Source organism: Sinohyriopsis cumingii, chromosome 10, assembly GCF_028554795.1.
Source record: "Sinohyriopsis cumingii isolate HCF-2022 chromosome 10, ASM2855479v2, whole genome shotgun sequence".
NCBI lineage: Eukaryota > Metazoa > Mollusca > Bivalvia > Unionida > Unionidae > Sinohyriopsis > Sinohyriopsis cumingii.
This window is the reverse complement of record NC_142970.1, coordinates 49,177,558-49,202,248: the sequence shown is the minus strand read 5'-3', so window position 1 is coordinate 49,202,248 and position 24,691 is coordinate 49,177,558. Positions and strand designations below refer to the sequence as shown.

Sequence of the window (24,691 nt, the reverse complement as noted above, 5' to 3'; positions counted from 1 at the left end):
AGATCAATTTTTATAGATCAACTCAACTATTACATATCAAGTCTTACAGATCAACTCAACTCTTATATATCAACTCTTGCAGATCAACTTGGAATCGATCCTTATATGCGTTATATGATGCGTAGTTAGGAACTAATAGGTTGAGAAAAATCACTTTCTCTTTGGCGATAATTATTGTCCTTTAATCTTTACTTTTAACAAATTTGTATCGTATCTGTTGTCGTGTATGACTTCGCTTTTTTTTGGATTTGGAAATTGTTTATCCTCAGTATTTGTTGTGTAGTTCTTGATATTTTCGTTTTTATAACCTTTATAATACATCGTACAATAGGCCATTATTGGACTAACCTGCCGTTAGACCCCAATAAATACACAAAATAATTACATGTAACGTCTATATGATACAATTTACATACAAGAACGCCATATCATAACAGATTGTTTTATTTTCCCTTCATCATTATATTATTTAAGAACAATGGTAAAATATGGGAGGTAAGGTACTTGATTACACTGGTCAACAGTGAAATCATTACTGACTTGAAAAGGCCCTAATCTGTAGTATTTTGGTGTGCCGAACACGAATATAACCGTGAAAAATTTGTATTGGCTCTCGTTTTGAAGATATTCATATACCTCATTTTCTATGTTTCACTGTGTAAATTTCTCCAGTAGGACTGCAGCAACATCCGGAATAATGATGTAACATTGCATAATACCATCATGCTCACATCATCCACAGTTGATTGCATCATTTTCTGATGCAATGCAATACTAATGCCATGCGGCTGCTGAAGTAAGTTGACGTCAGCAGTGTACTATACATGTGTAGGCCTATTATACTAATGCCAGGCGGCTGCTGAAGCTGACGTAAGCAGTGTACTATATAAAGCCCAATCAGATAGGTTCAGCATTTAAAATATTTTAGACGTTGTGCGAGACAGTTCAAGCTACTGTTACATAAAACTTATTATTTTATCCATTTACGTACAATAAAGAACAGTAATGCCTCGAAAGTGTGTTAATACCGCGGACAATTTTTGCTATATTTGTGGGGAAGTGACATTTGCCAACCAGAAGAAAAGTATCAATTCTCAAGTGAAGAAGGCATATCATCTTTACTTCGGATGCAAGGTTGGTGACCAAGACAAGCCTTGGGCTCCGCATATATGCTGTGCTACATGTACAACACAGCTTTCACAGTGGTTGAATTGCAAAAGGTCATCAATGCCGTTTGCAGTCCCAATGGTGTGGAGAGAGCCAAGCAACCACCTAAATGACTGTTACTTCTGCTTGGTTCCTCCTCTTTCCGGCGGAATAACGAAGCGAAAGAAGTCGAGAATAGTCTACCCAAACATTCCGTCTGCATTGAGACCAGTTCCACATGGTGAGGGACTTCCTATTCCAGAACCTCCAGCAGAATATTCTCTTGATTCATCTGACGAAGACAAAGGTGAGTCGACCTGTTCTTCTCCTGGTCCATCAGCATGCAGTGATCCAGATTTTCACTGTGGTGCATCATCAACCCCACACAGAATAACACAGGAAGAACTAAATGACCTGATTCGTGATTTGGACTTATCAAAGAACAAGGCAGAATTGCTAGGATCAAGACTCCAACAATGGAATCTTCTAGAAGAAGATGTCACAATTACTGCATATCGAAAGCGCCACCAGCAATTGGAGCCTTTCTTCAGAAAGGAAAGTAATCTGATATTCTGTTCCGATATTGAGGGCCTCATGAATGCTTTAAAAATCACTCATGACCCACAAGAATGGAGACTATTTGTGGACTCTTCGAAACTGAGTCTCAAGGCTGTGCTTTTGCATAATGGAAACATTCTTCCATCTATTCCAGTAGCGTATGCTGTCCACATGAAAGAGACATACGATAACTTAAGGCAGCTACTGAATTCCATTGAGTATAACAAGTACAGCTGGCACCTCTGTGGTGATTTGAAGGTAGTTGCCCTTTTAATGGGACTGCAGCAAGGATATACAAAATATATGTGTTTCTTATGCGAGTGGGATAGCCGAGCAAGGGAAATGCACTACATGAGGAAGGAATGGACTCACAGGCAGAATGTAGCCATTGGAGAGAAGAATATCCAACACCCAGCTCTGGTTGAGGCTCAGAAAATCTTGCTACCACCCCTTCACATCAAACAAGGTTTGATGAAGAACTTCGTGAAAGCCATTGACCGGACTTTGCCAGCATTCCGATACCTGCATGAAAAATTCCCTCGACTCAGCGAAGCAAAGATTAAAGAGGGAGTTTTTGTGGGTCCTCAGATTCGAGAGCTTTTCAAAGATGACCGGTTCAACAACTTGCTGGAAGGTGACGCGAAACAAGCATGGAATGCTTTTCGCCTAGTTTCTACAAACTTCCTTGGAAATGTTAGGGCAGAAAACTATAAGGAACTAGTAGAAGACATGTTGATGAAGTATAAGAAACTTGGCTGCAATATGTCTCTAAAGATTCACTTCCTTCATTCCCATTTGGATTTCTTTCCTAGCAACTGTGGTATTGTTAGTGATGAACACGGCGAACGTTTTCATCAAGATATCGCAACAATGGAACAAAGATACCAGGGAAAATGGTCCACTACAATGCTGGCTGACTACTGCTGGACACTCCTCAGAGATGCTCCCGAACAGCTGTACAAGAGACAGGCGAAGAAATCTAAGATGTAGTCAATGACTTGATTTTTTATAGGTAGGCTATTACAGTTGACCTTTTACTATTGGAATGCATTTCGTTATGTAAACATTAATTTCTTGCAGATTACAAACAAACTAGAGCCAATTTTGCAATTTGACTGTCATATTCGTGTTCAGCACATAAAAATTGATAAGAATTGACTAATTTTATTTCAGTAACATGACTTTTGTAAAAATTTGTTGTCCAGTGTTATAGTCGATAGACGCTTATGCCACAGCTAATTGCTCATGCGTATGTATGGTTTATGGTGAATGTAACGATAACATATACATCGGAGTCAGTTGACTTGAAATGGAGACTTCATCCCATAGTTATACACGGAAGACTAGACATTTTAGTATTATTTATGACACCATTAAGGTGCCCTTTTGAACCCGTTGTGTGAACCAACCCACAACAATCATCATTTCATTCCTAATGCTGGAATAAAATATGTGAACATGCAGTGAATGACATTTAATGCTCATAATGAATTCATAACGGTTGAAAGCTGAATGTGATTTACAATTGCATATTGCATTTAGGCAATCCATCACGGTTTTGGCATTTTTAACACCTTTGTCAAGGAGATGGCGAGAGCTCCTCGCTATTTCAATGAATTGGATTGATCATCATTAGTCATTACTATTTCGGCATATTGATAACTATTTCTGCTAATATAAAGCTTTATTAACCTTAACATTGTCCCTATCTAACTTTCATCAACTGGTTGGGCTTGGTGGATGTTTTGCTCAAGACTGAGCCGTTTCATTAGGTTAATGTCAGTTGCGTGCTTCTTCATTTGCAGCGTGAACGCACACAAACCTAAATCAAAGAGTGCGACCATTAAGAACAAAAAATAATTAACTTATTTATAACTTCACCCACCCACTGTATCGACATCCCACAGACGAAAGCTGGATTCCATCACAACGTCAATACACAACACGGAAACGATTATGGCGGCAGAACTCGTGTTTGAATTTATTGGCAGTCCGATGTGGTTGTGAGACATCCGATAAGAATATAAACCTTATATAACCAAAGAGATCCGTCGAGTTATATTAACTGACAGACAAGCAAAAGGCAGATGATATATTTATTTTCAGCATTACTTCTTCAATTATTATTTCATATAAATTGGAATATATTCATTTTGTATGTATCACGAGGACAGATAAACGTCCTGGTTAAATGCTTTTTGCTCAGGTATTTGTGTTATATTTACTTGCACACGTGAACGTTTTTCAAACTATGTTAGTAATTAAAGTACAACATAATTAGATCAGATGTTGGATTTTCCAAAATAATCGTAGAAAATTAACGTATTTTTATCAACCTTTACGAGTTGCTCATAACTCATTTTACTAAAATAAAACAAAATAAGTCAAATCAGTCGTTTGCAACGTTCTTCTTTAAGAAACGCTAGAAAGGTTCTTCATATAATTCAGTTTAACATTATCAGCAGCAAAGCAGCATGGAAAGTTCTACAAAACGTTTTAATTAGAAATAAAACCAGGTATATGGTTAGATACAGAAACAACATTAAAAGTCAATGAATTCAATTGTTAACCACCTTGACAAACGTTCAACAAAGCATGCTAACCCATAATGATGCGCTGTGAAAGTCTGAGATAAATATATGCAAAATGTAATTTTTCAAAACATTACAGGTTTGCCCTCTGTCATACGAGAAACGTGCATGAAAATGTTGAATTTAATATCCAAGACTCTAGCTATTAAAATGTACTCGCCCGATGTGGGGCTGGAACCCACGACCCCGGGATTAAGAGTCCCGTGCTCTACCGACTGAGCTAACCGGGCTGACATTGTTAACTGTTATTGTCTTTTCTCATCAAGTTATACCGTATTTATATATCATAATAAGATATGAATCAACCAATTTAGAAATGAGATCGAAAAAGTTATATTAATGCCCAAGCAAGCAAAACGCAGACTGTATATTTATTTTTAGCATTTCTTCTTCAACGTCCGCTGTGATTATTTCACTTGTAATGTGACTATACAATTTTTTATTTATATCATAAGGATTGAGAATTCTTTATTGGATATATGTCTTGGCTTTGGGTATTTGTGTTATGTGTATTTGTTTACGTGCCTGTTTTTGTCCTTTAGCTTAATAATTAAAATTTTCTCGTTGAATGTTCAACCCAATTAAGTCAGATGCTGTACTTTCGAATAGTCGTATTTGACTTAACATATTGTAAACAGCTTTCAGCATGGACAATCAAGCTTCCAGATAAATTAATTTCTTCGTGAACACGAATATGTTCACGATAAATGTTAAGGAAAGCGTTTAATAACTAAGTCAGACTTTTAGGCTCCAAATGATTATCACGTGGACACGGATTTGAGAATATGATCAGATGCGTAAGCGTATGTTAATAGGAATGTTCCTATTGATATAAAGTTTATCTAATTTAAATGTTGGCGATTAAGACAATAAAGACAATAAAGTTAGTTATTATACATATGTCATATGTTAGGAAGAAGTGCATAATATCACAAAACAGCCAACCGAATCATCGCTCAACCATTTCCATTAGGTCCCTAACTAACTTTTGAAGTGATTGTAGGTATACACAATTTGATGTGTTTGGTGATTCGCCTCTTGTGGTGTGCACCATATGTGTTCGGACGGTAAAAGATCGTTCCGATTGTGGTTGTGTGTCCTAACCGCTCATTGTTGTTCCTGTTAACGAGGTTTCTTCTCAGAATAACGGTTTCAAGGTTGATTATTATATCGCAGTGTTTGAGTTATGATCTGTCCTGAATGACCATGCAACGTTAAGGTCTTTAGTCTGTATTGCTAGCTGTAACTTCTCATTGCATTTAGTCTGATAAATCAACAGCTAATTGTAAATCTTTTCTTCAACATCCAATGTGGTTGTGTCACATCTAATACGACTATATATCTTATGTTTAGACTTAAAACTTAGTTTTCACTATTGCCTGAACGATGTAAGATTAATATTGTAGATAAAAGAATGAAGTGTTTATATGTTCATGCTACAATATTCCTTGCCAAACCCTTCCTTGTGGAATAGCGCTAACAAAGTTACATGGCGGTGCCATTGCCAATTTGTCAGCAAGGATTAACTGCCGATGCCAGAAAAATATATAAGTTATAATTAGCTACAAGACACTTAAAATTAAATTGAGACTTTTTGGGACTACAACAGAACAACAAGTCTCTTAAGGGCATATTTGTTAACAAAAAAAGAGAAACAAGATGAACTTTTTTCCAACTCAGATATTTAATTCCTTGTACCCAAGGCAAGAGCGAAATTCGAAAACACTTAATGGAATACAAACAGACGGTACGGCCTGAACACAAACAAGATATGTCGGTGACGACGTAAACCTCAACAGTCAAGTAATTCAAATGTTTAACTATCTTACAAGGAAATTCAACAAAACAAGTTCATTGAGGATGATGTTGAGTGCAATTATGAGAGAGAGTGCAAATATATCAGTTTGGCAGAACACTCATATACATCACAATTACGATAAATATGACTCTAAAAGTTGTATTTACCAAGCAAAACTATATTAGCGATATTAAGAATAAGAATATAAGAATAAGAATTCTTTATTTCAGACTACAAAGTCCATACCTCTAAAGTAAAATATAATTATAAGGTAAAATCATTGTAAACATAAAAGAACATATATATGATACATACAAGTATACAGATACATTTAAAACAAATAATTGTGCCATGCTGTGTTAAGAAGGAAACTAAATGGCACATGTAAAGAGTAATTTATTCCATCTAATAAGAATGTGAGAATTTAAATGAATGTCATAGTATGTTAACATATACACACCCGATGTGGGGCTCGAACACACGACCCCGGGATTAAGAGTCCCGTGCATTTTTTTTTCTTTATTTAAAAAAAGTTTTGTACAGTATATAAGTTAAAAGTATACAGTCAGTATGTACATAGTAGTTTGTAATGCTATATTACAAAATAATGGTTCTACAATAGTATTTTGTAATGCTATATTACAAAACAATGATTTTACAATAGCATTTTGTTATGCTATATTACAGAACAATGATTCTAAAATAATATTTTGTAATGCTAATGATTCTACAATGTAATAAACAATTTATCCTCTTCTATTCTCATTAACGGATATTCTTTGACAAAATACTTCGTAATCAAAGTCTGAGTTTTGTCTTTGTAATGTTGATACGCATATAATATATATTTTCTAGTCAAATATTGGAACAATCTTTCGATGTCTGTTTGTTTCCCTAATAACGACATACTGTTTCTTCTTTTGTAAATACACAATCGAGCAATGCTCAGAATGTAGTTCAAAAGATAACTATTGACTGATTTTGTTTCTTTGTTATATCCTATCATGAGCATTTGTTCAAAAGAAGTGCTATTGAGAACACCAACTCTACTATTTTTAAAAAGAATCTCAACTATCTATGCAATATAATTCTTAAAAGAGCTTAATTCAGGACATTTCAAAAACATGTGAAATAAATCCTCTGTTTCCAACTGGCACACTGGACATAAGTCATTATCAATTTTTCCATAGTATTTTAGTCTCTCTTTTGTAAATATCGGATTGTGCATTATTCTGTAATCCAAATCTACACAATCTGGGGTCTTGAAAGGTAAGTGTATCAATTTCCAGTATTTATGCTTTTCCAAACTAAATATCTTACTCCAAAAGGAAACAGAAGCTGGTTCTTGGAAAATCAACGTACATAAAAGCTTGTAAAATAGTTGTGTTGTACATAAACAGAGGTCATATAATTTGGTATCAACTCTGAGAAACATATTATTTCTCCCATTGGTTACAGTGGGTTTTGATTCTGTTGCAACAATATTTCTCCAGCCTAATGGTATACTTTCTATTATGCAATTATAGTCTTTTTTTATCTTATCGGTTTTGATCTCAGAATTTGATTTGTATATCATTTCTTGAATAACTCTATAAGGTAGTATTCCAGGTACAAATTCATATGTAATATCCTGAACACGAACAATTCCTGCTTCTATAAATTCTGCGATAAACAACGTTTTACCAGCACATGTAATATTAGGATTTAAAAAGAGAGGTTGTTCAAATACATTCCTCACATCAATATTTGTATCGATATTATTTCTAAGTTTTTCGCATGCATGAAACATTTCTCTGTAAAATATAGGTAGGGTATTCAATTGTTGCTTATTTAAAGACATGAGAAACAACTCTTTGGTCAACCTCATGTTCAGAACAGTAGATAAAAAGTGATCAAAGGTAGTTTTCCACATAGCATGGCAATTCACATCAAATTATCTTTTTAAAAAATTTAGTCTGAATGCATACATTTTCATCTTTATATCAGTTAACTGTAGTCCGCCATTTCTCTTATCACCAATTATTGTATAATAGTGAACCAAATGGGACTTTCCTGACCAGATAAATCTGAGAAATAATTGCTTCAATTCATCAGCAATCATATCAGAAGAGGCTGAGCTGACACTATGTACAATACTCTAGAAACTAATAAGTTATTAACAACTGTTACTTTTCCTTGTAATGTCAAATATCTCTGTGACCACAGTTGCAATAAGTTTTTAATTTTAGACAATCTATCATTCCAGTTAAGTTGCTCACATAACTTTGCACATTTTCCAACATAAGCTCCCAAAATTAAGATGACTTGATCACACATTTGAATTTGTAATTGTTTGCAATAATCATCAGCAAGTTTACCAGATTCAATACACATAAGTTCTGTCTTTTCCTTGTTCACTTTTGCACCAGATCCTTTACAATACAAGTCAAGTACATTAAAAGATTGATTAATGGAGTGTGTGTCCGCTAATGTCATGGTTGTATCATCTGCATGTTGAAAGACTTTACTTGTATTACTAGACAGTGGGAGTGGAATACCTTTGATATTTGGATTTGCTTTGATAGCGAGCCCTAAGGGTTCTGCTGCTAATACATATAACATTGCTGATATAGGACAGCCTTGTCTGACTGAATTTTTAATTAAAAAGGGTTTCGTTAGATGACCATTGCATTTAACACTGCTTTTAATTTCACTATAAAATATCTTTATCCACTGAATAAAATTGTCACCAAACCCGAACTTTCGTAAAACAGAAATCAAATATGAGTGGCAAACTATGTCAAACGCTTTTTCTTGATCAATTTGTAAGATATATCCCTCAAGATTGTCTCTCTCAACCATATCTATAATATCTCTTACAGTGACTATATTATCAGCAATATCTCTCCCAACTATACAACATGTCTGAGTTTGAGAAATAATTTTGGGTAATACCATTTTTAAACGTGTAGACAAAATCCTTGCCAAAATTTTATAATCTACATTAAGTAAACTGATAGGGCGCCAATTTTGCAACCTTCTATTATCCCCCTTATTTTTATAAATAAGTGATATAACCCCAAATCTCATTGATCTCGACATAATATTGTCATTCTTAACACTGAAAGATGTGCAACAGAATATCATATATACAATCATAAAATTTACAATACCACTCTACTGTCAATCCGTCCGGGCCAGGGCTTCTATTTTTAGCTATCCCTTTTATAGCTGTATGAATATCATCAACTGTTATTATGGCATCACACATATCTTTATCCTCATCAGATACAGAACAGTTTACAAAATTTAAAAGTGAATCAGTACAATTATCATCAACAGTTACCGAAGAATATAAATGACTATAAAACTGATGTATTTCATCTAAGATCCCAGTTGTATTTGAAATAATTACACCATCATCATCAATCAATTCATTGATTACATTTTTGCTGTGTCGATATTTCTCAAGATTTAGAAAGTATTTAGTATTTCTATCGCTTTCAATTGCCCATTTTGCCTTAGATCTCAATATAGCACCCCGACAAAAATCAGTTTCATAGTCACTTAGCTGATGTTTCAGTTCTTCATATTTGTTAATGTTACATGATTCTTTATTGGCAACTTTTTCTGAAAATGATTTTAATTTATTTTGCAATGTAAAGTATTCTTGTAATCTTTCCTTATTTCTTCTTGTACAGTATACTTGGGAAAATTTTTTAATTTTGTATTTTACATTATCCCACCAAATGAATGGTTGACTGAAATACATTTCGGCAGTTTTTCCCTCGGTAAGAATTGATTTCACTCTTTGTACATATTTTTCCTCAAAAAGAACATTATTATTTAGTATCCATATCCAGGCCCTGTTTCCACTTTGCAGATATTTAGTTTAAGGTATACAAAAAAATGATCACTAAAGGATGTATCTGCATAATAAATATTTTGCACATTGGAATGCAATTTTGAGGAAATCAAAAAATAATCTATTCTACTCTGCTTCATTTCGCCTAGTACAACTTGTTTTCTGGAGAAACTACGAGTACTAGGATTTCGTGATCTCCATAAATCGGTAATATTCCTATCATGAATAATTTTATAAAGTTCACGCACAGCTACATCATCAATATGTAAGGCTTTGTTATGTCGATCAATACCTGCTAAAGCTGTATTAAAATCACCAGCCATTATAGTGCTATCACTAGTACTGTTATGCAAATATGTCTTTAGCTTCATGAAAAAGTTATACCTTTCCTTCACAACATTTGGAGCATAAATATTGATTAAATCAATCACTTTATCATCAATAGCTATTTTAATATGTAAAATCCTACCCTTTTCAATCATTTCTTGTGTCATCTGATTTCTCAATTCTCTCACTACTAAAACAGCAACACCTGCCCTCCTATTGTCAGCATTACTATAAAATATGTCACCATTCCAAATCTCATTTTCTCTAATACTTTCAGCAAACTCATCATCCCAAAAGGTTTCTTGCAATAATAAAATATGGCCTCTTTTCTCTTTAAATATTTCTAAAACAGACTTTAGTTTATTCAAATTACGCAAGCCATTTACATTTAGAGATACAATATTTAAAGCCATGATTATGATGAGTGTATTGAAAGTATTAAATAATGTTGAGTGTTTGATCATTTCTTAATAGGTGTTCGTCGCATACTATTCATTTTCAGGTTGGATACTGGATTAAACCTTCTCCTCCTCCTTTGTACTCCTTGAAATTTTCGATATTAGTACCGTTTTCTTGACATGTGCGTGATTCGTTTGATCTTTCAACAACTTCTGCAGCCATCATCCTGTCATCATCTGAATCTGTCCCAGATCCATCATCAATTGTATGATTGTTGTTTACTTCCTCCTCAGATTCTATTTCTACATTGGTCATATCAACTCCGCTTCTTTCATTTTCTTCCCCACTTTCTCCACTCTCGTTATCTTGTTTTGCATTCTCAATTTCTTCCTTATCATCTTCGTCACTCGATAACTCCAATATGTCTTCCCTCGTAGCATCATCAACTTGCGAATGAATGCCTGCAATGGTCTCTCTGTAACACATACATATCTGCGCCTCTTTGTGGCATTTGTCTCATATCCTGCATGTACACATCAGAGGAAAACTTCCACAACGGTCACATCTTTTTGCCTTGTGCAATTTTGTGCTACATGGCCTTGCTCCCCACACTTGTGGCATACAAAATCAGGGCAGTCTTTCATAACATGTCTCGGATCTAGACATCTAGAACATACCTTAACTTGATTATCGTGTAATACTCTAAAGTATTGCTGACCATTGACAGTCTGAAATTTCAGACTGTAAGGCAAGGATTTTACCTGCTGTGGAAATTTACATTTGACATAACGAGTCCCATCAGCCACACTAGTCCCAGGATAATATCTGCGTTGAATGGGAGAAAGAAGTTCTACTCCGTATTCACCGAGCTTCATACTTATATCATCATCGGTGATGTATGCTGGTAAATGAAGAATAGACACAATAATAGTGTCTGAATATATGAGAGTACAGTCAAAGGGTTTACTTCCAATATCAATTCCACACAAGATATTATATGCTACTTCCTTGCTTGGTAGTGTGACCTCATACAAATTTGCACCTTTCGGCACAACTGAATAGACCGACATATCTCCGGTTAATTCTTCTACACTTCTAATAATATCACTTGCCTTTATTTTCTTCACATCCTTTACATCAATCACCACGGTACATTCTTTCCCAAAACGACGAGAAGCTCCTGTCTGTCTATCAATGTTACTCGACATGCCATTCTTATTGTTAGCTATTCCACTGGTGTCATTAGAATTTGAGTCCGCTCCCTGTGCTGCACGTGCAGCACGACCAGGCTTTGAAGTTATTGTCACAGAAAATAGTATTTTGTGTGGTGGATAAAGTTATCCACACACACGAAATATATCTAACTTCTATATGAATGCGATCACACGAATCTAATAAACGTACCTGTAACAACTTAAAACAGAAAAAAATGTCTATTAAAGGAAAAAAACTTGAAAATTCACGGAGCGATCATCAAACGTGTTTTCCCAGAGTCCCGTGCTCTACCGACTGAGCTAACCGGGCTGATACTATTAACATCTATTTCTTTACATCCTGCATTGAATTTATCAATCAGTTCTGAAAAAGGATCTAACACAATGTATCACTTTACAAGCATTCACCAGGCCATCAACTGCATTTATATCTCTTAATGAGCAACCATTCTTGATGTTCAGAAATGAAAGATCAAACGATTTGTCTGATTTGATGATTTAATCAAAAGACAGAGTATATCCATTTTCAACGTTTCTTCGTTAACGTCTGCGGTGTTTATTTCACATAAAATATAGTCATGAAGACATAGAACCTCTCCTTCGTTGAATGTATTTGCTTACGTATTTGTGTTGTATGTGTTTGCTTCTGTATCTGCATGATATGTATTTGCTTACATACCTGTTAATATCATAATGTTCGTCCGTTAAAGCGTAGAAGTGGAAAGGTCAACATAATCAAATCAGGTCATGCATTTGCGAAATAGCCGCAGAGTAACATTTAGCATCTAAATGAAACTCCTGATATATCGGATTCTGTATCTGAAAAACTGAATAAAATCAAATAATAAAGTTAACATTTTGTCTCCAGGTCTACAGTCTCGAAATGGTTGTCACTTGAACACGGGTTAGAAAATATATTCCAATGCAAAGGCGATCATCAAGATGAATCATGCTTTTGAGATGTGTTCATCTTACTTGAACCTTTACGATTAAGATAGCACAGAAAACATATTTATTATATCTTTGTTAATTCTTTGGGAAATACTGTTAAATATCACAAACAACTGCACGAATTTTCAGAACTCATTTTACTCTTTTCTTCTAGTGTGTGTGTGATTTGGAATTTTAACGTAGCTTTAACAACGTTTCAGTCATATCGCTAGGATGTATGCAGTGTGGCAATTTATAGTAATGTATACCATTGGGGCATCATGCCGCAGACATGTAGCATGATGTCCCACCCAGTCAAATTATCCTGACACCAGACCGGCCAGTCCTAACACTAACCTCTTAATGATGAGCGCCAAACAAGGCAGCTGTTAGTATTATTGTTGTAAATATGTGGTATGACTCGACCGGGGATCGAACCCACAAACTTTAGCATCCGATGCAGGCGTTTTAACCACTAGGTCACCGGAGCGGTCTTTCTTTTCTTCGAACCTGATATTTGTACATTTATATCCAGATAGCCGTTGATCACTGAAATTAAATGTTTACATTCTTGAACCAGTCTCAAGTGTGACAAGTAAGCCCATTGGAACATCGTTCTTTCGTTTCTTTCATGACGTGAAATAACATCGGGAGTGGTTGTAGAAATGCACATCAGTTTCATGTGTTTTGTGATTCGTCTTTTGTAGAGTGTAATTTGTTTTGGATGGCAATAACTGAAATTGTTCCAATCGTGAATTTAAATTTTTCGGCCGCCATATTGTGATTAGCCAGAACCCAACAAGTCTCTTGTAAAATTAGTTGTTTGAAAAAATAATAGTTTTATCGAATCAGTTCAAATATGATTCCTTGTACCTTAAAATGAAGAAATAATGTAAGCAAACATAATATCTAAAAATAGCTATTATGGCTGGATAAACGAACATGATATTTGGATGACGAGGTCAAACTCTGTAGTGCAAGAAGTCAAATGTTTACATATAATAAAAACAACTTTCACAAAACATGTTAATCCAGGATAAAAGTGAAAGTTTAGGACAAAGTCAAAGCTTTTTTTTCTCAATACTGTTAATCTCATAATCTGTTAAATAAAGCAGATAATGAGGAGAAGCATGCATCTGAAAATTATATTTACCCGTGCTATACCGACTCTATTAACCAGACTGATATAGCTAATAGTTATTTCCTTTCCTCGTCAAGTCACATTTGTATTTTAACTCCTAATATAGAAATTAGTGAACCAGTTCAGATAAAATGCCTACCTAATTTCCCAAGTCAGGCCTTTTGCCGACGACAGCTTGCTGTAAAGAGTAATTGACTCTGATTAGGATGCATTATGGTTGCAAGCTGATGTAGACCAAATACAGACATGGGAAAATGACTGGCAGATGGAATTCAATCCTGACAAATGTGAGGTCATCCGAATCACCAACAAGAGACGGATCGTCTCAGCCATATATGCCATCCATGGTCACAAACTGACCATGACATCCATGACCAAATATTTGGGAGTCACCACTGATAGCACTTTAGCATGGAACATCCACACTGACTCTGTTACAAAGAAGGCAAACCACACCATAGCATTCCTTCGTAATCATCTGTCTACATGCCCCAAATAAGTAAAAGCTACGTGCTGTAAATCCTTAGTACGCCCACATTTGGAGCATGCGTTGACCGTTTGGAAGCCATCTACCAAAGTAAACATGGCCAAACTTGAAGCAGTACAACAAGGGGCAGCACGGTGTACTACTGGTGATTGTCAACTAACCAGCAGGTGTTCCCCATGCTCCACAATTTGGGATGTGAAGAGCGTTACCTCGACGCCAACAAGCTCAATCTGTTAAACTGTACCGGATTGTACACCGGCTAAGTGATATCTCGGCAGCACCATACCTCCATCAGACAGGAAACCGCCTGTGGCATGTCTTACCAGCCACCCTAGTCAACGCCTCTTCCAATGATGCGTTCAGAGCAGTGGTTGGTATGGGGATCGCATAGCTCCAGACCAGGGGTGTTTTTAACCTGTTTAAGCTGCTCTTAGACCCCCCCCCCATCACATGTACATAGTTTACACCATGTGCCAGTATGTTCCAGAGGAACCCAGCACATTATTAGAAGAAACAGAAGAAAATATTTAATGAGTTACCTTAATTGTCAGGCAATCAACATTCAGACAGTATGTTCATTTCCAGCCTTTCTTTTTTAACGTACGCTGTTATTATTTCATATAAACTTGGGCCATGATGACAAAAACCATTTAAATGTTTATGTTTATTTTCTTTATGCAGTTGTGTTATGTGTGTTTGCTTATATACCTGTTTAGGTCACATTGCTCCAAACTAAAACCTTTGACAGCATACATATTGTACTCATAAAACTTTACCTTGACTATTGTGTATAACATCTGAATTTGTTACTGTATTTATCCTTTTGTGTCAGAGTCATCGTAACCAAGCACTTCGGTGTGGAACAAGGGTAAATCACAGTTATTAAACAGTGTGATAATCATTTTTACGCCAGCGAATAATTACCAAAGAGTAGGGAGAAAAGAATGTATAATTAGCTAAAGGAGAATTAAAATTAACTAAAAGTTGTTTGTAAATGTCAACGTCAAATAAGTCGCTGGCAACATTCATTTTTTTTAAAAAAATAAAGGCTGGCTAATTTCTTTATTCAATTCGAGTTTACCATTCCTCGTGCTAAAAGCAATTTTGAAAAGAGTGCCAACAAATTTTCATTGTCTGAATTGAAAGCAAAAATAGGCGTATGGTTAGATAGAGGAAAACATATTCATTGACGACGTTAAACGCCAAAGTCAATGAATTCAAATATTTACCGTTATTAAATATAAATTCAAAAAGTCGTGTAAATCCATTATGATGCACAGTGAAAGTTTAAGACAAGGTGCAAAATTTTATTTTTTAGCATTGTCCTCTCTAATATAATCCAGTATATTTATCAGAAATCTGCACGCAAAAGTTGTATTTATTATGCAAGACTCTAGCTATTACAATATTCTCACACGAGATGTGGCTCGAACCCACGAACCAGAGATTAAGAATGCCATGCTTTTTTCTTTCTTTATTTAAAACAATGTTCTATACAATATGTAAGTTAAACGCATACAGTCAGTATGTACCTATTTTGTGTTACTATATTACAAAACAGTAAATCTACAAAGTGATAAACAGATTCTCCTCTTCTATTCTCATTAACTGATTATCTTGTACAACATATTTTGTAATCAAAGCCTGATTTTGTCTTTGTAATCTTGATACGCATAGAATACGTATTTCCTAGTCAATATTGAAACAATCAATCTTTCGATGTCTATTTTTTCCCTAATAACCACATGCTGTTTCGTCGTTTGTAAATACACAGTCGAGCAATGCTCAGAATGTAGTTAAAAAATAATTATTGACTGATGTTGCTTCTTTGTTTTATCCTATCATAATCATTTGTTCAAAGGTAGTGCTATTAAGAACACCAACTCTACAATATTTAAAAATAATCTCAACTATACATACAACATAGTTCTTAAAAGAAATGTTAATTCAAGGCATTTCAAAATCATGTGAAATAAATCTTCTGTTTCCAACTGGCACACTGGACATAAATCGTTATCAATTTTGCCGTAGTATTTTAGTCTCTCTTTTGTACATATTCGATTGTGCATTATTCTCTAATCCAAATCTACACAATCTGGGGTCATGGAAGGCAAGTGTATCAATTTACAGTGGCTAAGCTTTTCCAAACTAAATATCTTTCTCCAAAAGGAAACAGAAGCTGATTCTTGAAAAATCAAAGAACATAAAAGAATGTTAAATATTTGTTGTACGTGAATAGAGGTCATACAATTTGGAATCAACCTTGAGATTTATATTCTCCCACAGTGGGTTTTGACTCAACTATTTGTATCAATATTTCTCCAGCCGATTGGTATGCTATAATCCAGGTACATATTCATATATAATGTCCTGAACACGAACAATTCTTGCTTCAATAAATTCTGCGTGCTATACCGCCTGAGCTAACAAGGCTTTTTTTTTGTTAAGATATATTGTCTTTTCTGTAGAGTTACATCGTATTTTTATCTCTTAAAAAGAAATCAGTGAACCAATTCAGAAAAGGGTCCCACGAGTTCTATTTATTCACAGGCAAGCAAAATGCACAATGAATGATTATTTCCAGCATTTCTTCTTCAACGTCCGCTAGGATTAGTTCACGTATGATTGGAGTATATTAATGTTATTTGTACCATGAAGACAAAGAATCTTGTATTGGTTATATATCTTTGCTTATGTCTTTGTGTTGTATGTATCTACTTGCTTGCTTGTTGTCTCATTATGTTTGCATTTAAATCTTTGTCATGGTACGTTCAACATAGGTAAGTCAGATGTTGCATTTTCTAATAGTTAAAAATGACTTAACATACTGTGAACAGCTTACAGCATTATTAATGAAACTTCCAAATGAATCAATTTCTTTGTTAACACGACTGCTTTCACGCCAATTGTTAAGGAAAACATTTTATTTGCCTGTGACTTTGATTTTTAACACGTGCCCGTCATACCCGTGTCCGTAGCTATGTTCTTAATCAAGCTCATTTACGTTGAGACTTCAATGTAAAACAAAATTACCAGACACGGTGTTTGAATTTGGTTTTAAAAGTTATATATTGCAAAGTTCATTTATAATATGTCCTAAGTCACTCAGTATGTACCGAACTAATCTGAACACGTAATAAAGGAACGTAAGATAATTTGTTTTCTTCTAAAACGATCAATATATCTTGATTGACTTCATTTATCCAGTTGCACGTAAAATGATGTAATTGAAATACAAAACATGGTATTATTGAGTAAATGTGCAAAGTCAAATAAAGAGTGGACGACGTTTAAAGTAACAATTTAGAGAATATGCTGTTAAATGCTGCCCTACTTTCTAAGTAATTAACGAAATATTTTGTTATCTGCAATATGAGCGGATAAATTCTAACATGAAGTGAAGATAAAATTAAATTGGAAACATTCCATAAGTTTACAATTTCAATAGTATGCTTCATAACAGGATATATATGTATATAGTTGTACCACTCTGATCGTGACTTTCAAGAAATAAAACATAACCGCCCGATGTGGGGCTCGAACCCACGACCCCGGGATTAAGAGTCCCGTGCTCTACCGACTGAACCAACCGGGCAGATATTGGCATCTACTTTTATCATCCCGTGGCCTAGCACGTCTTATGTTATCTACAGCTACAGCAATGGTTAGGAACCCGTCTACTAATTCAAAACCGGTTTCCCACTTTAGATATGTGTGTGTGTGATTTGGATTTTTAAAGTAGCTTTAAAAAAATTTCAGTCATATTGCTACGATGTCTGCAGTGTGGCAGTTTATAGTGTTGTCAGCACTGGGGCATCATACTCGCTTTAGATAAGCTGACCGAATTAACTTGCAGATTGTCTTAATGTCCGAGTTATTTTTCTGCAACCAATGATTTATGCGTCACATCTAATTGGAATATATAATGTTCTTATTTGAGACATGAAAACAGTACTAAGAATGTTTATTTTAAATATTTTTATTTACTGGCTTATTTTAGTTGACGTGGAAACTGCAAGATAAAAATATGGAAGATGTCGAAACTACAGTTTGCTTTAAAGCTTAGGTATTGAATTTTTTAAATAACGCATTTATAAATAAAATTCGTCGCAAATAACAATGACCTGTTGCGAAACAAAGAAAAACGGGGAAAAACTAAAATTGTCTATCCAAGCGCCTGAAATCATGCTAATTCTAAGAGCAAAGAGTTTGTATTAAATTTGTCGTTAACAACCGTGTTGTTATTACCATTTCTTTTTTATACAGACTCGAAAACAAAAGGAACATTGTTTTATCTTAGCTTTTCTCAGTCAAACCAGCAAAGACGGCATAATTAGTTTTGATGCAAGAATGCCAGGCTGCGTCAATACCTTGGGAAGCAGTGAAATCACCAGTGAGTCGAAAATCACAAAAAAAGTCAAGTTACTAGGAAGTCAAGAATTGCTAGGAAACCGCATTATACTGGTAGAAATCCTACTTTTTTGTCATGATTTCTGTAGAGTTTCATCTCATTATTGTTATCGATCTAGTAAATTAAAGGTTTACCTCCTTGTACCAGTCCATACTGTATTACAGCCTTGTACCAGTCCATACTGAAGTACATCCTTGTACCAGTCCGTACTACAGCAGATAGAATATTAATAGCATCGCAGACAAATGTTACATCATTAGATAATACTATATCATTAGATAATGTTATATCATTAGATAATGCGACATCTTTGCTTCGTCATCTGATGTGATTATTTATAGATCATTACTTTCATCCCTTTTCTTTATTATTCCAGCTAGGTATCGTATATTCCAAATCTTGCATGTCTTTAAGGTCAGACTTATCAGCATTAATCGTTGATGCGGGAACTACGATATAAAAATTATAACATAAAGTAACTAAAAGTTTAATTGAAATATTAGCTGCTATTTTGCAATAGCTCCACTATCATTAACTAAGAGCAATTTATAATTAGTTATAATATATTTTATAATTAGATAAGGTCATTTATAATAACACAAAATCACAGACTCTTGCACATTGGTTAATTTTGGAATCGAAACATGTGTTTATATACTTAAGTTATACAGTTCCTCGTACAAAAACAATAATTGAAACCATATATATTGTGGTATGGATGGATACACAAATAAAAGCTTACAAAGATGAAGAACGTTAAAGTTGTATAGAATATTCATAGTGGACCTAATACGTAATAAAAGGAAACAATATATATTAATAGTTGTATTACATGTGCTGAAATCCTAGCACTACATGAAAAACAAGCCTGAATAAAATACATATACTGTATAAACTTGCATGTTAGTGCATTTTAAAGACTGTTCAATTACATGTTTCACGTAAAATACTAGCGCCCTATATGGGACTTCAAAAGAACGACCCTGGGACTAAGAGCCCATGCAATGCTAATGTTAAGACTAGTCTGTAATTATACATTTAAACAGTACTCTTGCATTTGTTTTCTTTCCAATTTATGATGTCATTTGTCTTGTGTATATTCCTAAATAACAATTTATAAAATATAAACATTTACAGATCATAATTCTTGTTATATCCAAGCAGAAGAATTTGTTTATAAAGAATGATATTAATAACACGAATTCTACTTTGTTATATAAACAATATCTACAATGTAGTCATTATAATTTGTAAACGATCTCAGTTCACGAAATATCAAAACATGTGAAATATATCTTCTGTTTCCAGCTGAAAAACTGGATAAGTATTGTGATCCAGTTTACAGTATAATTCCATTCTCTCTTTTGCAAATAATTTGTTGTGCATTATTCTGTAATTCGAATCTACAAAAAGTACAGTGCTTTTCAAACGGAGCTGATTGAAATTATATTGATGCAGCGTCTCTTAGATATGTGGGAGTTTATCGTCAGGACACGTCGAATGTTTTTTGACATCTAGTATGAATATATATATTATTTTGAGTCAATTAAACTTTGCTTTGACAACTGTCTTTAAGATGCGAGTCTAATATTGTGTATTTATCACAGTATTTATCATTTCATGTCCAAATCTTCGTAACTAGACTCTTCGGGTATAAGACGGTGTCATCGTCACTTTTACACCAACGATTAGCTGCAAAAGTAGGAAAATATGTCATTTATAATTAACTACAGGACAGTTAAAATTTAACTAAAAGTTACAAACGGAACACCTTTAAGAAGACTGCAGTGCAAAATTTATTTAAAAGCTTTGAAAATATTTGGCAACTTTGTTCGACTTGATCACTTTCTAGAAAATGTTTTAGCGAAGCGTTTGAAACTTTATTCTGAACTACAAAATTTTGCATAGACGTAAACGTGAATTAAATGAAACAAATCTATCCCAAACATAATGCTCTTGATTACTAAGTTTTCAGGAAAAATAGTACACATTCAAGAAAAATATTTCACATAGCATTCTGACAACATGGATAGCCATGATCTTGCTTAGTACGACTCTGCACAGGTTAATAATGTTGGCACCCTCTAATAATTTGTTATTGATATTTTTAATGTTTCCACCGTTCTAGTTCTGCTATGATACTCATATTAAACTTATATATGCTTATCATGTATTTTATGACATTTTAGCCGAGATAAATGTAAAGTTCAAAATCAGATATTTAAGTCGAAATCAGTGTACTGAGTTTACTATTATTTCAAATGTTTTGGGGATGGTGGTGGGGATTTTCATTTTTGTCAATAATAATAATAATTCATTTTATATCATCATCATTATCATCATCGTCAGCACTATCATCATCATCGTTATTATTATCATTTATCAGACAGAACCCTGTAATGGATAGTGAATCGGAGACATACAACAGGCTCATACATATTTATGGCCAGAATATTTGTCAGATAACAATCGCTGCAGGTGTCTCTGATCAACTTACGTGATCCCCCTTCGAATGAGTTCATCAAGTTCACCAGAAATTGTCTTCAATCCATATCGAAGTCACAGGGGAAGCTTATCCAGCCATGATACGCCCTTTTCACATGGTTATTTATAAGCACTAATACGATTAATGAATAACTAATACAAATTTTATTACATCTGGGACAAAAGACTTAGAGAAAAATAAACATTGAAAGGACATTTGATAAAAAAAATAATGCCAACATTTATTGTAATGGTTTGGTATTTTATTGGCACTTCGGATCTAAGTATTTATGCATGGGTGGATGGCTTCAGACACACACACACACACACATCAATGCAAACAAAAGCTGAAAGATTGCACGTATTTCCTACGAATACAAAGAAATAAAAAGATAATAGGAAACAAACCAAAGTTAAGTAATTATTTTGTTTGATTATTTTTTTTTTGTTTCTGGGGAAAACGAATCAGACTCAGAAATTATGGATAGGTATACTGTTAAGTTTAATTCGGTATAATATCTATTGACTGTAAATCACATTCTATACAAATAGTTTAGTATGAGCGGATTGACTTAATTCGACAATTCGTGAAATTTTGGTATTCCTTACCGCCAGTTTGTTTGGGAATTTCATTATTGCTAAGAAAACTTGTTTAAGACCACACAAATGCTTATCAAAATCATGGACAAAAAGTTTTCCCCACTTCATTCACCTAAAACAGGGAAACCCAAAGACCTTGTTAGCCACGAAATACTATTGATTCCTATCTGGTACAAATACTCACATATACATTTTTTAAATTTTCCCATCTTAGACATATACCTTTCTGACTACATACATGAGAATAAGCTTAAATTAAACTACATGACTCGCATTAATTATGCAATTAGCTCTTCTACTCATTCAATGCAATGCACTCAGTCAAACACTTTATTGGGCTAATTCCCCAAAACAGCCACACGACCCGATATATCTAAAGCCACGCACGATTTTTAACAGTAGCAGTTTGACCTTATTTAGATACTTGTAAACAAGAATCTCGTACACAAACTTCGATAAGGAAACTCGCCTCGAACAGATTTAATAGAAACTGTAGAAATCAGAAGGTGCAACTTGTTTTGGTTTACTGTTCCCTCACAAATAGCAACATAAATGTATTCAGTTATGCTAATACTCACCGATGGATCAACACCCGTCTAAAATCTCATTCACCAGTGTCCATCAATGCATCTCTGTTTTTCCTTGAAAACTTTGCATTCACAGCTTGACTACATTCTCTGCAAGCTACAGTCAGATCTAGACTACAGAGACAGCTAGACTATTGTCCTTTGTCAATGTTCATTTTTCATTCTACGACCCTCACCTTGGATGCTATATGTATTTGTCATGTGGGACTGAAATAATTTTGTGAGACAATTAAAAATATTAAAGATGAAAAGGCCTACAGATTATAGTGGTTATTTTTGTGAGGAAGATATTAAATTATCTTTGAAAAGTCCTGTAAATCACTAATGAAAACAGTACTAAATTTCGGCAGAATCAAATACTAATACCTGAAATAAATGAAACTGGTATGTAAAGAATACTATGTCCATTTATCTTTGAAAATGAGCTTTTAAATTTTTCAACTTGCAGAAGAATTTATTTTGGAGTAAGATGGTATTTTAAACATGTAGTATATATATTTTTTTGAAAACAATTTGAAAATATTATTTTTGTTCAAGAAAAGTTATATATCATGCTAGGTATGGAGATTTATCATAGTATTACCATATCAGGAATAAAAATTAAATGTATGTAGTTACAATTTAAGTTTGAAAATTATGCTATTCTGCATCCTATATCAACCTTTTGTCTGACGAAAGTAAACATACCTGTGCAGGTTTCAACCGTAAGCAGTATCACGTAAGAGTTTAAAGAACTGTTGAATCATTGTAACGCTGACGACTCGAATGCATACCCAAATTGTCTTCAACCAATCTGTTTTATCTACTGGTACTGACAGAAAATTTGTCGTCTGTTTCTTTTATATAAAATTAGTTATCATGGTATCGGTATTAAAGATGGAAGGCTAGAAAGATTTCCCAGGAGTTATTTTTTCTCAAATATTGGTCGAAATCTAATTGACTTGTCGCAGAATTGGCGATAACACATGCTTCTCTTTATGGACTTAAGCAGATGCATCTGCAAAATCAGCAGTCAGATAAATGTAGGAATAGACGTATTAGACCCAGTATCGAAAGTCAGCGTCTGCCCAGAGATACATATATGTCAACGTCAGCAAATTATGGCGATACTGTGTAAATATCCGGATGCTTTTGCGGACAGACGAGTCCATATTTTGTTGATAAAAAATGACGGAAACTTTAATACATCAGAGCTGATATAAATTAAAATATATCCAACACCCTCTATAGCAAGTGAGGCGATCGATGAAGCATTGGGTAAAATGGTAGACCGGGGGTAGCGGTGAATGAACTTTCCAGCTGCCTGCATTTGTTCCCCTTGTTATAGGTCAGAAAGGAAGACGGAAGAAACCGCTTTTATATAGACTTTCGTCAACTAAACAAAATCATATTTTTTGCGGAACCGATACAAGGTTTGGAGTTTTTTCTTTCAGAATTGGTGGCTCAAAAATACAGTTCAAAGTTTAATTCTCACCAAAGGATATTCGCAGGTGCCTATCGCTATTAATATCCACCAATTCAGGACCCTTTACGGTCTTTAGTTTAATGTGATATATTTGGGTTTTGTCAACTCTGGTGCGTATTGCGTTCGTCTTATGAGCAAAGTGTTGAAAGGAATGGAAAACGTAAGCAGTTTCGTGGACGATCGTATTGTATACACGCATAGCTGAAAAGAGCTTATTAGACTATTAATCGATCTGTTCGACAAACTCCGCAAGGCCATTGTCACAGCTAGACTGAAGTTCTATGTGACTTCCTGTTAGTCGTTGGGGTGGGATGCCCCCAATATTTATTTGAATTACTGAGGAATTCCCACCCTGGCTCGTTTTTGTAGGAAGTGAAATTAGTGACAGAGAGAGGTAAAGCTCCGAGCCCCCAGTCAGCAATACCGACAATTAAATTATTAAGAACACAAGGGTGAAATCCAAAAGAATAACAATTTAATACATAATACAAATTAACGATACTAAGTTCTCAACCAATCTGCTTCCTCTCGACCATGTGACAACCTATTTCATCACGTGATTTTAGTGTGAGATGGCTCTCCCCTGTACTTGGTTTCTACTCATCTGAGTTTAATACACCAGTTGCTTTCCTCCTTCCGGCGTTCTCCGATTCTTCCTTTCTCCTCCTCCTTTTTTTTCTCTTTCCTTCAACGAGGCTTGTTCCCCGCC

General features: G+C 34.5%; 2 non-coding genes across 2 annotated transcripts; both read right to left on the bottom strand.

Moving 5' to 3' along the window:
- Positions 1–4,452: 4,452 nt before the first annotated feature.
- On the bottom strand, positions 4,453–4,525 carry Trnak-cuu (transfer RNA lysine (anticodon CUU)). The gene has a single exon. It is a non-coding gene; the product is annotated as a tRNA-Lys (tRNA).
- Positions 4,526–17,957: 13,432 nt separating this feature from the next.
- Positions 17,958–18,030, bottom strand: Trnak-cuu (transfer RNA lysine (anticodon CUU)). Its single transcript has one exon. It is a non-coding gene; the product is annotated as a tRNA-Lys (tRNA).
- Between the last annotated feature and the right edge of the window lie 6,661 nt (positions 18,031–24,691).